This window comes from Schistocerca cancellata, chromosome 6 (genome assembly GCF_023864275.1).
Source record: "Schistocerca cancellata isolate TAMUIC-IGC-003103 chromosome 6, iqSchCanc2.1, whole genome shotgun sequence".
Taxonomy (NCBI): domain Eukaryota; kingdom Metazoa; phylum Arthropoda; class Insecta; order Orthoptera; family Acrididae; genus Schistocerca; species Schistocerca cancellata.
In genome coordinates, this window is record NC_064631.1 from 291,939,570 (window position 1) to 291,951,920 (window position 12,351).

General features: G+C 46.3%; 1 protein-coding gene across 5 annotated transcripts in view; it reads left to right on the top strand.

The window, feature by feature from the left end:
* The window catches only part of LOC126190670 (semaphorin-1A), a 925,653-nt gene that overhangs the window by 447,480 nt on the left and 465,822 nt on the right, over positions 1–12,351 (top strand). The gene's annotated exons all lie outside the window — the stretch shown is intronic.

The window sequence follows — 12,351 nt, forward strand, 5'->3', positions numbered from 1 at the left end:
ATCTGCCTTACGAGTTCGCGCTGTGCTGGAACTACTTGTAAGGCCCGTTGGCAATCAAGTGTCGTTTGTTACGACTGAGGACTGCGTTGTAGAAAACGTAACAGACGCGACGTATATTCAACGGACTAAGTATGGGTAGTTGCAGCAGGATGGTTTCAAGTTCCTGTTCGTTCACTTTTAATTAAGAATTTGCGTCATTTAATGTCAGATGAACGAGGTATCCTGGTCAGTGTTACTGGATTTTCCTAAATTTTTCACTGCTCACTCTTGGAACCATTTGAAGTTAGGGTAGCTAAGTTTATAATCATGCTTCTTTCAGCTTAAACAACAGTGCATTAGAATTGTAAAATCTGGTCCATTTATTTCGCTAATCGCCTTAATTAAGCTAAACTGTCATAAATGTAAAAAGCTCAATTTCTCACTAAGGTGCGATTATCAGCAGACTGGATTTTAAAAAAAGTTGTTCTTTGGTTCAAATGGCTCTGAGCACTATGGGACTCAACTGCTGTGGTCATAAGTCCCCTAGAACTTAGAACTACTTAAACCTAACTAACCTAAGGACATCACACACATCCATGCCCGAGGCAGGATTCGAACCTGCGACCGTAGCGGTCGTGCGGTTCCAGACTGTAGCGCCTTTAACCGCTCGGCCACTCCGGCCGGCAGTTGTTCTTTGTTTTTGCCGAAAACTGTGAATAATTTTTTTTATTTGCCGTAGGTACTGTCCACCAAATTTCGCCTTACGACCATTATGATGACAGCGTAATACCGTATTTTAGTCTTTATTTTTTCTTGGCCTCTAGTCCCGAAAAAGTTGCTTCGTTATGCTGAAATGGTCATAAAACCCCATAGGGAGTTGTATTCCACAGACCAAATGTTGATTAATATTACGACGGCCGTTTAATAAGTTATGCAACACATTTTTTTCTGAAAGCGGGTTCGTTTTATTCAAATCCCTTATTTTACGACAAAACCCTGTTTTACGACATCATCATCATCATCATCATCATCATCATCATCATCATCATCATCATCATCAGTAGCAGCCAATTCAATCATCAGATAATGTGGCCTCTTCGAGTCGTGGATTCAGGTAGGCTTTCAGAAGTCTTCTCCAAGTGGGACGGTCCTGGGCAGTTCTCTGCCAGGTGTTACCAGCGATCTTCTTGATGTCTTTGTCCCATCTGTCTGGTGGTCTTCCTCTAGGCCTCCGGTGCTCTCTCGGACTCCACTCCAGTACTAGCTTCGTCCATCTGTTGTCTTTTCTTCTTGCAACGTGGTCAGCCCACTGCCATTTCAAGGAACCTACTCTCTCTAAGATGTCATTAACCTTCGTCACAGACCGGATGTCACCTGCCCTTTTCCTGCCCTTTCTTGTATAGCCCAGCATTGATCTCTCCATGGCTCTCTGTGCTGTCCTTCCCTTTTGTAAAAGAGTTCTGTGTGGAAGAATGCATTGATCAAATACTGATTTCTTCAGATTTACTGGCATTTTTGATCTGAATACTTTTGAATTCTTCCCAAATGCTTGCCAGCCAAGCTTGATGCGTCGATAGATTTCTGGCCTTATGTCTCCCTTCATATTTATAATCTGGCCGAGGTAGACATATTCACTGACCTCTTAGACTGTCCTTAACTTTCACATCTTCAGCTGGGATATTACTTTTGTTTTGGAAAGGTTCATGTTCAAGCCAACCAGCTGACATTCCGATGCAAGATCTGTAACTAAATGCGACGGCCTTACGCCACCTTATTGGGAAGGCTTGTGTGTCCTCATGTTACCACTTTACTGGTCGATGTTGGAGCCACATTTTGTTGCATCAATAACCTCCCAATCATCCACGTAATGCTTCCCTCGGAATGCATCCGTCATTGAGCCAAACAGATGGAAATCGGAAGAACTGAGATCCGATCTGTAGGGGGGGACGAGGAAGAACAGTGGACTACCAACAGAGAGCGAGGTTTGATTGTGATCCGTCGATCACCTTGAATGAGAGCGTCCGCACGTTCCAGAATTGTAGGAGTCACAGCTGTGCGCCGCCGGACGGCACGCGGAAGATCGGACAGGTCTGCGCGATCTTGGTGCAGTGATGACAGACACCGCGCCCAACAACTCACCGTGCTTTTGTTCGCTGTCAAGTCTCCGTAGACATTCTGCAAGCGCCTGTGAATACCTGCGATGCTTTGGTTTTTCGACAAAAGAAACTCAGTGACAGCTGTCTGCTTGGAACATACCTCTGTTACAGACGCCATTTTGAAGGCTACGTATAGCGCCGCCACCTATCGAAAGTTCATGAAACTACAGGGGCGTAAGCGGGGATATTCCACGACGTCCCACAAGAAATTTCGCATTTTTAAAGGGAAATTTGCCGAGAAAAAAATGCTGCATTATTTATTGCACGCCCCTCGTGCGTTATTCAGGAACGGACATAATACAAAAACTGGTATGTACGAAGTTTTAATCAAGTTTTTACAATGGTACGTCAACAGCACCTGTCGACCCTGACTCTTTGTGTTCTCGCCTCGACTACACACGCGTCCTTTGTGCAGATATTTATTCCCCGGGATGTGATGTTACGTGGCGGCTTAACATGTAACTAATTTTCCAAACAAAATTAACTAGAGGATTTTTTCCCTACCTCCTGCTCTTATCCGATCACACAGCAAACATTTTCAATTCATCATTTCAGTACCACGTTTTGATCTGACATTTTGCCGCAGGATAAAAATGTAATGTATGGCGAATGTAACCGGATCGTTATAGTGACTTAGGGACCAACTGCATGTTCAATCGTGTATGGGCTATGGGTACGAGATAAGGGAAAGTAGGGCTCATACAGAGGTATACAGGCAATCATTTTCTCCTTTCTTTCATTTGGGAGTGGAACAGGAAAGGGGATGACAAACAGTATTCTCTAGTAATCACTGTGCTGTGTCTCGCGGAGTATACCGTAAATTTAAATGGAGAACACTCTAAAAGGTTGCAACACGAAGGAATTATCCGAAAGAGACGGAAGAAGGTAGGTGTGATGTACATATACAAACATCAAAAATTTTTCTGCATCACCTTGGTTCCCAGAGCTCCTGAAGATAGACGTTGACTGTGGATATTGTATCACAGACACAGTCCCTTTGATTGTTCAGAGATGTCGCTAAACCCACCCAAAGATATAACAACCATGCATGAGCAGCGCCTATTACACGGAGGGGATCCGACAGCCGATCAGTTCCAGTCATTCCACCAGGAAGAAGGTACATGGTTCATGCTGTCTGTAGATCAGCCATGCCTAGACGGTCAATACCGCTGTTTGATCGCGTCCGCATTGTTACTTTGTGTCAGGAAAGGCTCTCAGCAAGGGAAGTATCCAGGCGTCTCGGAGCGAACCAAAGCGATTTGTTCGGACACGAAGTAGATACAGAGAGACAATAACTGTCGATGACATGTCTCGCTCAGGTCGCCCAAGGGCTACTACTGCAGTGGATGACCGCTACCTACAAATTATGGCTCTGAGGAACCCTGACAGCAACGCCACCATGTTGAATGATGCTTTTCATGCAGCCACAGGACGTCGTTTACGACTCAAACTGAGCGCAATAGGCTTCATGATGCGCACTTCACTCCCGATGTCCAGAGCGAGGTCTATCTTTGCAACCACACCACCATGCAGCGCGGTACAGATGGGCCCAACAACATGCCAAAGGGACCGCTCAGTATTGGTTCAAATGGCTCTGAGCACTATGGGACTTAACATCTGTGGTTTCAGTCCCCTAGAACGTAGAACTACTTAAACCTAACTAACCTAAGGACATCACACACATCCATGCCCGAGGCAGGATTCGAACCTGCGACCGTAGCAGTCGCTCAGTATTGGCATCACGTTCTCTTCACTGATGAGTGTCGCATATGCCTTCAACCAGACAATCGTCGCAGACGTGTTTGGAGGCGACCCGGTCAAGCTGAACGCCTTAGACACACTGTCCAAAAAAATGGCTCTGAGCAATATGCGACTTAACTTCTGAGGTCATCAGTCGCCTAGAACTTAGAACTACTTGAACCTAGCTAACCTAAGGACAACACACACATCCATGCCCGAGGCAGGATTCGAACCTGCGACCGTAGCGGTCACGCAGTTCCAGACTGAAGCGCCTAGAACCGCAGGGCCACACCGGCCGGCCCACACTGTCCAACGAGTGCAGCTAGGTGGAGGTTCCCTGCTGCTTTGGGGTGGTATTATGTGGGGCCGACGTACGCCGGTGGTGGTCATGCAAGGCGCCGTAACGGCTGTACCGATAGTGCGTCCATATCGGCAGCATATTGGCGAGGAATACTTCATGGACAGTTCGCGCCCCCATCGCGCACGTCTTGTGAATGACTTCCTTCAGGGTAACTGGAGTGGCCAGCTAGTTCTCCAGACATGAACCCTACCGAACATGCGTGGGCTGAATTGAGGAGGGCCATTTATGGACGATGTGATCCACCAACCACTGTGAGGTATCTACGCCGAATCGCTGTTTTAGGAGAGGGTGAATTGGACGAACAGTGCCTTGATGAACTTGTGGATAGTATGGCTCGACGAATACAGGCATGCATCAGTGGAAGAGGACGTGGTACTGTGTGGGTATTAGACGTACCGTTATGTGCAGTAATCTGGGTTACCATCTCTGAAGGTCTCGCTGTATGGTGGTACAACATGTAATGTGTGGTTTTCATGAGCGGAAATGATGTTTATATTGATCTCTGTTGCAATTTTCTGTGCAGGTTCTGGAACTCTCGGAACCGAGGTGATGCAAAACTTTTTTTGATGTTTGTACAAACAAATGATTGCAGCTTCAGGGAAACTGGATGATTTATTCTAGACAAAGAGCTTCACTAATAGAGCAAGTCAATAAAGCGTTGGTCCACCTCTGGCCCACATGTAAACAGTTATTCGGCTGTGCGTTACTTGATACAGTTGTTACATGTTCTCCTGAAGCATATCATACCGAATTCTGTCCAATTCTGACAGTGAACGAGATTCCAGGCGGAAGATGTATCTGTAGACGCCCTGTACAGTGGTCGGATCCCTACCTGACTAGCCCCGCAAACGGCACGACCCTCTGGGAGTGATGATCTGGGGTGCCATTTCATTTCATAGGAAACATCCTTACAGCGTAGCGGTACGTCGACGATATTCTGCGCCCCGTTTTCTTTCCTTTCGTGGCAAGACATCCTGGGCGTACATTTCAGCAAGATAATACCCGACCGTCCACGGCGAGAGTTTCTACTGCTTGCGTTTGTGCATTCCGAACGCTACCTTGCCAAGCGAGGTCTCCGGATCTCTGCCCAATTGAGAACGTTTGGAGCATCATGGGCAGGGCCCTCGAATCAGCTTGGATTTGTGACGATCTAACTCTCCAGATGGAGAGAAATTGGCACGATATCCTTCCGGAGGATACCCAACAACTCTGTCAATCAATGCCAAGCCGAATTAACTGCTTCCATGCGGGCCAAAGGTGAACCAACGCGTTACTGACTTGCTCAATTTGTGAAACTTGTTCGCTTGAATAAATTCATCCAATTTTTCTGAAATTGTAATCACTTGTTTGACTGCACTTGCACATCACATCGACTGATTTCCGTCCGTTTCGTATAATTGCTTCGTGGTACGTTTTTTTTAGTGCATTTTGCTTTCCAGGTAGATCTACTTTTTCTGCAGAAGCTACAATTCTCAGCCGCTTCTTGTGCTGCAGTATGTTTGTAGGGTAGGATGCACGCCAGATATCACATACGTCACCACTGTGGCCAAACAACCGTGCTGCGCATGTCTCGCTAGAGCCACCGAACAACAAAGCCCAGTTATGGTCCGAATAGTTGAGTGTCTGAAGGAGATTTATTTCTAAAATATTTCTGTTGTTATTAAGAGATAGAAGCAGCTTCTGAAACGTAGTTCTTGGCCCTCGAAGTGAAAAGTGGGGCGTGAAATTTCATAGGACGATGTTAACAGACTGTCCGCCTCCGTAGCCGAGTGGTTAGGTAGATGGCTGCCATGCTGAGGACTCGAGTTCGATTCCAGGTACTACCAAGAATTTTTCCTTGGTGGGAGGACTCTGACGGTGTGCACGCAGCCTCTTGATGCCAGTGGAGTAGCTACTTGACATAGTAGTAGCGGCTCCAGTCACGAAAACTGACCAACTGCCAGGGGGAGCGGTCTGCTGACCGCACGCCCCTCCATACCGCAACCAGTGACGCCATTGGCGTAGGATGGTACAGCGGTCGGTCGGCTCCGATGAGTCTGCCACGTCCTGTGGATGGGATATACATTTAGGATCTTCACAGTCTGGTTGTCGTGTGTCAGGAGTAGCGGAAGTAGCAGTTGTTTACCACCTTTAGAGAGCAAGTGTTATCAGTCACTTAACCGTATATTTTTTCTTGGTGACAGCCCTGTTTTCAATTATGGAGCTAATAGAAAACTGGCTATGGTCGTGGACGAAAGAACACTTCCTGTATTACAAAATCCACGGTTCCTTGACGCATAGAATGTGACCCACAGATTTATCCTTTCTTTTGGTCAGATTGTACCATAAATTTTAGGCGAATACACTCAGAAAGCGCTTTCTGATCTTTAAATTTATATTCGATCTTAACAAATTTCTCTTGTTCAGAAACGCTTTTCTTGCTGTTACCAATCTGAATTTTATATCCCCTCTACTTCGACTATCATGTTATTAAACTGCCCGAATAACAGAACTCATTATCACTTTTAGTGTCTCATTCCCTAGTCTTATTATCTCAGAATTTCTAATATTGTTAGATTAATTTCCATTAGCCTTGTTTCAATTTTGTTATTATTCATCATGTTGTGTCTCCTATAGACACTATCCATTACTTTCAACTATCTACCAAGTCCATAGCTGTCTCGGAAACAGCTGCAATATCATCTGCAAACCTCAACTTTCCTCGGAATAGGAATTATTATATTCTTCTTGAAGTCTGTGACTATTTGACCTGCCTCATTTACCTTACACACCAGGTGGCATAGTTTTGTCATTGCTGACTCTTCCAAGACTCTCAATGATCCTGAGGGATTGTTAGCTACTCTAGGAGCCTTGTTTCGATTTTGGTCTCCCAATGTTTTCGAATTCTTTTTCGCTTTTTAATATATTGCCTTCAAATTCGTTTCCTTTGAGCCTTTTTTGTATTCGTTTCGTCTTTCAGACCTTCTCCTGAGCTTAGTATTGGCTTATTATTTGAGTTCTTGATATTCATCGAGCTGTTCCTCCCCTTTCCAAAGGCTTCCTTAATTGGTCATATGTTCGATCGGAGCGAAATAGAGGCTTTCTAGAAATTGTCAATTATAATTATTCGGGCTGTTATGCCGTGGTCGGTTGATGAATTCTGTGGTGATTTCCAACGTTTCGTCTCCGACTGCGGGAGACATCTTCAAGGGGGTCCGTAGCTTGATGGAAGGTCCAACACACACACTGGCTCGCTACGGACTGCCGCTAAATTCCGTGTCCGCGAGCATCCCAGCATCAAGCTACGGACCCCCTTGAAGATGTCTCCCGCAGTCGGAGACGAAACGTTGGGAATCCCCACAGAATTCATCAACCGACAACGGCGTAACAGCCCGGATAATTATAATAGACATGATATTTCCGGCCGTGAAAGTTTACATTTTCTAGAAATTACACAATGGATTTTTGTCTGAATTTTTACTGCAAACGAAGAGTGGGAAATAGTATGTCGAATTGACCAACAGGAGATCTAGTTTCGGAAAAAAAAGCGTAGGTTGTAAAGTCTTAGACTAGCGATGTACATTTTAATATTTTTCTCGCTTTCTGAGCAAAACTTGAAATTAAATGATTTACATAAAAGTAAAAATAAAACCAATTAGGGAAACATTTGACACGCCATTAAGAGATGCTTGAAATTATGTACAGAAACTGAGGTGGCGATTGAGAATTTGAAGTCCGGTGTTTAACTTCGAATATTATAGAGTACCAGAGGGTGTTTGTCTGGTGGATTTCAATCTTACGTCACTAACGTATGAGCATCTCAGCTGCTGGAGGAGATATCATGCATCATTCAAAGGCTCATGGAATACACACAAAAAAACAGATCACCTTGAACGGCTAGAGATATTCGCAGGACATATACATTGGTATGTTCTGCAGAAATGATTAGCATTTGAACTACGTCGGCTCGCTGGTTCAAAGTCATCATTGATATCGCGACACAACACCATCTACCAGTAAAATGTGCGTGCGGCTCTCGTTGTCGCTATAAACTGAAGGTAATGGGTGAGTGTGACTCTAGCAGACGTGTAGGATGCCTCGCAGACGTATTAGCGAACCGTACTGTCAAATAGGTGACTTTGAAAGAAGGTGCATTATTGGCATGAGAGAATGTGATGGATGCATCCATCCGCGAAGCTGCTGCTCGTGTGGGACGAAATGTTTCACCAGTGTAACGGTGTAACGGGTGCGTAGAATGGTTCACGGGAGGCCGTAGAATACGAAATGGGTCAGGTTGTACCACCCAGACAACCCCCCACCCCCTTCCCCCCCGAGAAGATCGACACCTCATCCTAATGGCACTGCAGGACAAATCTGAGTCCTCCTAGGCTCTGGCGCAACAGTGGAACAGCGTAACTCATTGTACACTATCAGGGATGACAGTCCGTAGTCGTTTATTACGGAATGGGTTACGTGCGCGTCGTCCACTTCTCCGCCCAGTTTCGACGAATGTGCAGAAACATGCTTAACGGCAATGGTGTGTAGAACGACGTCACTGGGGACAGGAATGGCATCAGATACTCTTTTTCGGACGAATTCTGGTTTTGTAAATGAAAATGATGGCCGTATTTTGGGTCGCCGTAGACCGGGGTAGCGGCATCACAATGACTGCATTCGCATAAGACATACAGGGCCAACTCAAGGCCTTACGATGTGAGATACTATTGCGTACAACAACAAATAACAGTTGGTGCGTGTCCACGGCACTATGGACAGTGTGACCTAAGAGAATGACACCGTGCGACCCATAGCCATACCATTTCTGCGCAACACCCCAAATGCCATTTTTCAGCAATACAATGCACGACCAAATGTTGCTGCACGAACACGTGCCTTCCTGGTGTTAGAGGATCTCAGCCTTCTGCCAGGCCCGTCATATGACCAGACGTGTCGCCTGTCGAAAATGTGTGGCGTATGGTGAAACTATGGGTGCAGCTCAGTGATCCATTGCCAACCTCCACAGACGAACTTGGGAACCAGATAGATGCAGCATGGGTGGCTATACTGCAATACACCAATCGCGCCTTAAATGCGCCGACGCCATCATGCATGGAACAAGTTATCAGGGCCCTTGGCGGACCCTGTGCCTACTAAGCAACAGGACACAAGCTAAACCGAGGTGACTGAAATGCTAACTGTTTCTGCAGAACATAGGCCTACTGATATACGTGTCCTGTGAATATGAACGCCCCATCTCTAGTCGTTCAAGGTGTTGTGGTTTCTTTACATATATATTTTTAACATGGGTATATTTCTGTAATATGTTGTAATACAGGGTGGACCATTGATAGTGACCGGGCCAGATATCTCACGAAATAGGCGTCAGACGAAAAACTACAAAGAACGAAACTCGTCTAACTTGAAGGGGGAAACCAGATGGCGCTATGGTTGACCCACTAGATGGCGCTGCCACAGGTCAAACGGATATCAACTGCATTCTTTTTTTTAAAAAAAAATAGGAAGCCCCATTTTTATTACATATTCGTGTAGTACGTAAAGAAATATGAATGTTTTAGTTGGGCCACTTTTTTCGCTTTGTGATAGATAGCGCTCTAATAGTCACAAACATATGGCTCACAATTTTAGACGAACAGTTGGTAACAGGTAGGTTTTTTAAATTAAAATACGTACTACACGAATATGTAATAAAATGGGGGTTGCTATTTAAAAAAAAACGCAGTTGGTATCCGCTCAACGTATGGCAGCGCCATGTAGCGGGCCAATCATAGCGCCATCTGGTTTTCCCCTTCAAGCTAGACAAGTTTCGTTCTTTGTAGTTTTTTCGTTTGACGCTTATTTCGTGAGATATTTGGCCCGGTCACGGTCAATGGACCACTCTGTATGATATGTAGTTTTAGACGCCTCAAATCACAAATCATTTGAGCATTAAGTTTTTTTTCCTCTGTTGGTGGCAACTATCTTTTTCATAGTCAGGCACGCTGTAGTTAAGATGATAATTTTGCCCTCAGTGAAGTTTACTGTGTACGTAAGTGCTGGAAGGATACCTAGAAAGACAGCACGGCGGACAGGTATGTTACGCTGAATATAGTCGTGGGAAAACGCTGGCGTGGCCGGGCGCAGCTGAGCCTGGAGACTGGATCCCAGGCGGCGACGCACCTGGGCAGCAGCGCTTCCATTATTGCAGATACCTGCCGGCAGCCGACCGCGGCGGTTGCATTATTAACGCGCACTGACAGCCTGCGGTCCGTCCAACTTGAGCCACTGAGCAATTTCCGCCCTGCAGCGGCGAGAGCGGGCGCGCCGCGCTGCATATTGTGTTTCCACGGCGGCCTCACTTATTCACGACGCCCTGCGCCGCCCGAGGAATACAGACAGTTACAGCCGCAATTGTGTGTCTGTCAGGGAACACTTGGCCGGAAGAAATTACGCACCTTCCAGCGTTCCAGCGCGAGGCGCAACGCTTGCAGCGAACCTTTGCATCGCTGTTCCGTAGGCCACTCTCGCTGCTTCATTCTTCCGTCTGACTTAGTTCGAGTGCTTTCGTAACAGCAGCTGTTGCCAGCAGCTCGCACCGAGAAAAGCTCCCTCCCCGTTTCGGCAAGGGGCTAGAAACTCGCTTCACTTGGCCGGAAACTAACTTGAGTGCGTTGAACTACTGCCAGATCAGAGAACGATTGCTTCTCAGCATGGCCGACTTGTGTGCTCAAGAACAGTGTAATACTCTTGTCAGCCATGCGCCTATGCCAGATTACGCACTAATGAGGCAAAACATTATGCCCGTTGCGCACCGGTGGACTGAATGCCGCCTTATGGTGATGTGGGCACGTGACACGGTAAGGAAGGTATTCGCCAAGGGGACAGCGATATGCACATGTGCGGATGGCGGTGGTACCGCGTTCACAAGCTATAAAAGGGCAGTGCATACTTAACGACCGGGAGCAGCTGCGTTTGCGTAGAGTTGTCAGTCGGTGCAAGCAGACAAGCAAGATTGCGAGAAATAACCTCAGTGAGACGGGTGTCAGGATTAATCAAGGAAAACCCCCAGTTGAAAAACGGGGCCAAAATTAGATGGTTACTGTCGAGTTGCAATTTACAATTTCTTTATTGATTACTTCAACCATTAAAAGTCATTTCTTTATCACTTGACCAGGAACAGATCCAAAAAACTAGTAGGCATGAGTTAAAGCCACGTAATTTTAAAAACCCACCAATGAAAGGCAAACTTAACCTTTTTAAACAGTGGCCAAAAAACAATCAGAGTAAAATACAACCATTTAACATTTTACAATAACTAACAGCTTTAATACCATGTCCTGCCACCAAAATGTCCTGGGATAGAAATAATTAACCGACCGGGTGTAAGGCCGGCCACAATTGTCTCTCGAAGGATGGTCAGGCTAGAAGCGGACTAACAGAGCCACAACGCCTCACATTCAGCAATCACATCGACCTCACGAGAGGCCAGGGGAGGAGGAATCAAATCAGGAACCATAATCCCTGTCCAAAAATACACTTCCTACCGGGCAGTACTAATAAGAAGCGGAATCACTGTCTATAGATACACCGGCGACAGGGACAGGAAACCCGAACGCAGGAGGCCACAAGGCAGAAAAGACGCTAGTTGTACAAACCAAAATTCTTCAATTAACATCTAAACCTTTAACCAACTTTACTTGTAGTTTATCAGAGAAACAGCAGGTGAACTCCGATGTAAAGGTTCCTCACACCCGACCGTGTACATGTTACCAGAGTACCCAACTGGTCAGTCACGCAGCCGCGCGCTCTATCACCGGAGCCCTCGTCTTCTCTGCACCCACGGCGGCGAAATACCACTCCTCAGGTTAGGCGAGTTACTAGTCCGTCATTGCCGCCTCCAGACGAAAAATTTAAAGACATGTCCCGTCAACTCGTCCCATTCGTCTCGCACCGCCAGGATAGACCACACTGCTTCTCGGAACAACAGCCAACTCTCCACCGCCACGCCACGCCACGCCGCGGTCTCATCGTACGACATTCTCTAATTCCCGATTTTAAAAACCATCCGACCGACTCGTCACCACTAGGCAACCAACCGGCCATCCCTCCAAAGATCTTATTCCCTTACACAAGGCTAAC